We start from the raw sequence: 4,433 nt of genomic DNA, 5'->3' as shown, positions 1-4,433 counted from the left end.
TTTCTGTTTGGATTTTATATATGCAATTTAACTAGCGTGAACTAGAATACTATGTATAAGATTATTTATCTATAAACTTACGAAAGCGTTTGATATATTGATCTTATAAAAAACACCGTTGCGAACGAGACAATTTAAAACATGCTAAAAAATTGAAAGATTTTAATAATTTTCAATTATAGCGTAATTATTTACAAAAGGTGGTATTGAGGTGTTAAGTTCTCAAATTTTCGAGATATACGTCATCTATAGGAAGAAAGGAAAATATAATAATACGTGCAATCACTTGTTTAAGGTACTTAGACCAGAAGTAGGAAACAACATATTCGCCGTTGGACCGGTTCGCATTGTTATTAAATTATCTGAAAACAAGGCTGATAGCCATTAGTCGCGTGCTCTCGTGTAATGAATGAATGCGTGAATGTAGGATTGACATAAAATTCTTAAAGATAAACTAAAATGACCGAGAAATGGGCCGAAATAACTTTAAAAAAGTAAATGACTTAGAATGGCTTTAATGAACTTAAGGGTGACTTGAATGACCTTCAGAATGACTTGAATGCTTAAAAAATGACTGGAATCCTTCAAAAACAACTTGAATGATCTGGATAATGACTTGAATGGCTTTGAGACTGACTGGTTGTAAAGTGGGTGATCAGTTTACATAAAATCAATACAGAAAAGTGATCCCTCACTTTATACCACAATAAGTACAACATGTAGGAAGAACAGATGGTATTTATTTGCTCCCTCACTGAGCAAATTAGGCACAAGGCCGTTTTTAATGTGAGGTAAAAACCAGCTCCCCTAAAAGGGGTCACTCTGGTTACCAAAAATAATAATTGTCCCAGTATAGAGGGTTTCCCCTCCATTGACTGGTACAAATTATCTTAAGTGCAGTATCTGCCGGAACAGATGGTATTTATTTGCTCCCCCACTGAGCAAATTAGGCACAAGGCCGTTTTTAATGTGAGGTAAAAACCAGCTCCCCTAAAAGGGGTCACTCTGGTTACCAAAAATAATAATTGTCCCAGTATAGAGGGTCTCCCCTCCATTGACTGGTACAAATTATCTTAAGTGCAGTATCTGCCGGAACAGATGGTGTTTATTTGCTCCCCCACTGAGCAAATTAGGCACAAGGCCGTTTTTAATGTGAGGTAAAAACCAGCTCCCCTAAAAGTAGGCAAAAAGGGGGCACTCTGGTTACCAAAAATAATAATTGTCCCAGTATAGAGGGTTTCCCCTCCATTGACTGGTACAAATTATCTTAAGTGCAACATCTGCCGGAACAGATGGTATTTATTTGCTCCCCCACCGAGCAAATTAGGCACAAGGCCAATTTTTAATGTGAGGAGTGAAGGGAGGGGGAAGGGAAAAGGGGACCAGCTCCCGAGAGGTGGGAAATGGGAGCTGGTTAAAGGTCAGGCATGTGGGGTTGCCCCCACATCTGGTCTTTGCTAGTCATAGCTAGTCATAGCTAGTCATAGCTTGCAGCATCTGCCGGAACAGATGGTATTTATTTGCTCCCCCACTGAGCAAATTAGGCACAAGGCCGTTTTTAATGTGAGGTAAAAACCAGCTCCCCTAAAAGGGGTCACTCTGGTTACCAAAAATAATAATTGTCCCAGTATAGAGGGTTTCCCCTCCATTGACTGGTACAAATTATCTTAAGTGCAGTATCTGCCGGAACAGATACTACACTTTGATCTTGGCCAAAAGGCAAAGAAAAGGGTATTTATTTGCTCCCCCTCCCAGGAAGTAGAGTAGCTGGATAGTGACAATTGGTATGAAGGGTTTCCCCTACATTGCCCAAGGTCTTATATGTGTGGTTGGTATTTATTTGCTCCCCCACCGACCAAATTAGGCAGACAGCCGATTTTTAATGTGAGGAGTGAAGGGGAAATGGAGATCAACTCCCCGGGAAATAGGCGAGCAAGATTGTGACAATTGGTATGAAGGGTTGCCTCTACATTGACCAAGGTCTTATATGGTCTTTGCTTGCAGTATCTGCCGGAACAAATACTACACTTTGATCTTGGCCAAAAGGCCAAGAAAAGGGGGTATTTATTTGTTCCCCCACCAAGAAAATTAGGCACAAGGCCGATTTTTAATGTGAGGAGTGAAGGGGAAATGGTGATCAACTCCCCAGGGAGCGGGATAGTGACAATTGGTATGAAGGGTTGGTATGAAATCATATCATATAGTATTACTGGACAAATACTTAACTTAATTAAATCCTTCTATATAAAAGCGAAAATGTGTGTTTATATGTATGTATGTGTGTTTGTGTGTCACTAAAAACTTTCGACATACAGAATAAAAATTAACAAACTTGATATCATATTGAAGCGCCATCTTTCGCCCGAAAAGCTGACCGAAAAATTGACCGAAACGTTAACTTTTTTCACCCTGAAATCAACAATTTTCTACAGGGGGGGGGGTCAACAAAAACCGTCCTCTCTTGACGAGATCGGTTCTACGCATGCGTCAGATGACGTCATGGCCTAATTTAGTTTAAATAGTTGAAGAACTGACTAAATTTGATGTACGTCGTGTTAGCTCAGTTGGTTAAAGCGTTGGTTCATTATCTTAACATTTTGGGTTCGAATCGTGGTGTGAGATGTCTTTTTTTTTTTTGATTATTTAAATTTAAATATTGAAGCAGGGTTATTTAAGCTATTTTTCACGTAACATTCGTTTGTGTTTGTTTTTTTTTACTTGGCTTATTCTTAAGTTTTCATTAACACCCCCCATCCCCGACCACACACCCCAAAACACCCAGGTACCCACCGATTTTTTTAATTTGAATATCGAAACAGGCTTATTTCAGCCATTTTTCACGTGTTTTTTTTTGGTTTTTAGTTTTACTTTCGTTTTTCTGTTTTCTTTTTTATTTTTTCGATTTTTACATTTAACATCGTTCGTTTGCCTTACGTTAGTTTTTTTTTGTTTTTTTTTCGATGTTTTGATTACTCCCCTCACCGCCCGGGTACCCCCCGCTTTATTTTTCAGATAAGTTTTAACGTTCGTTTTTTTGTTTTCTTTTTTTTACTTCGCTTATTCTTAGGTTTTCATTAACAACCACACACATTTACAAACACTCGGGCAACGGCGGGTACCCCCCCCCGCTAAGCAGGGCTTTTTTAACGTTCGTTTTTCTGTTTTTTTTTACTTCGCTTATTCTTAGGTTTTCATTAACACCCCCACCTGACCACACACACCGAAAAACACACGGGCAACGCCGGGTACCCCTCGCTAGTCTTAAATAAGAGAAGGATCCAGGTTGTCTTCGAATATCATACATATAAAACATATGATATAAATGCGGGTGTACCTCAGGGGTCGATCCTTGGACCTTTATTATTTCTGATATTCATAAATGACCGTCCTGATAAAATTATCTCTGAGACAGGGATATTTGCTAATGACACAACGCTCTGTAGCTAGCACGAGGGAAAAACGAATGAACACATATCTAAGACAATAGCGGAACCCCTAGAGGAAGACCTACAATTTGTAATAGAATGGAAACAAAAATGGGTGGTAACATTCAATGCTGCCAAGACAAAGCTCGTTTCCTGAAATGATTATAAGAAACCTTCTCAACCATCAATAGCTATTGCTAATGATACACTACTTGAAAGTACTTCTTTCAAACTCCTCGGATTAATATTAATAGAGAACATGAGTTAGGACAGATACATTCATGGCATTGCCGCGGCTGCTGTAAGGAAGGTGAGCTTTCAATTTTGCTAGAAAGTTACTTACGCCTGAAAGTATCCTGCACCTCTAAAAGACCACCATTCGCCCATGTATGGAATATTGTAATCGAATTTGAGCTAGTGCATCTGATACTAGTCTCTCACTCCTGGACAGGGTTCAAAAGAAAGTCGCCAAACTAATAGGTCCAGAACTGTCAGCTCGGCTTCAATCAGAGCTATTTATCTAAATTAGGACGTGTCAATTCAAGATTAACATGTTTTTTCGAACATTCGTACTGTTTTGATTCCTCGAATTACTGTTCTCATTTTATGTGGTGCGTTCACAACATTTCTGATAACATTCAAGTGTCCAAATAATACGAATGCTCAGTTGCGATCTCAAAATATCAGGGTCGTAATGTTTTGGAACGACTAACGATGCGACCGATAATGAGATTCGGAGACCCATATTAAAGACAAGAAGGGTATTATCAAAATGCGTCCATGTTGTGAAGTTAATTCGTCAGATAAACGTTATTTTAAACATACACGTGACAGACTGACGTACCGACGGTCTGATGCGCTTATAGCATTTCTTAGATGTAACGAAAGCAAAAAGGATAAGAAAGGGGAAAAAATCGGCAAGTTTTGCGCACTACTGATAAATTGCGAAAATTCATTGCCGCATTTAGTGGGCTTGAGTGATTTTTTCTTTGCTTCTGTCTGTCTTTC

At 39.0% G+C, this 4,433-nt stretch overlaps 1 pseudogene; it reads right to left on the bottom strand.

Moving 5' to 3' along the window:
• Window positions 1–1,587: 1,587 nt before the first annotated feature.
• LOC145288466 (U2 spliceosomal RNA) lies at window positions 1,588–1,733 on the bottom strand (annotated as a pseudogene).
• Between the last annotated feature and the right edge of the window lie 2,700 nt (window positions 1,734–4,433).

This window comes from Euprymna scolopes, chromosome 11 (genome assembly GCF_053919585.1).
Source record: "Euprymna scolopes isolate OS-2025 chromosome 11, ASM5391958v1, whole genome shotgun sequence".
NCBI lineage: Eukaryota > Metazoa > Mollusca > Cephalopoda > Sepiida > Sepiolidae > Euprymna > Euprymna scolopes.
Note: the sequence above shows the minus strand (reverse complement) of the source record. Positions and strands in the feature narration are given on the sequence as shown.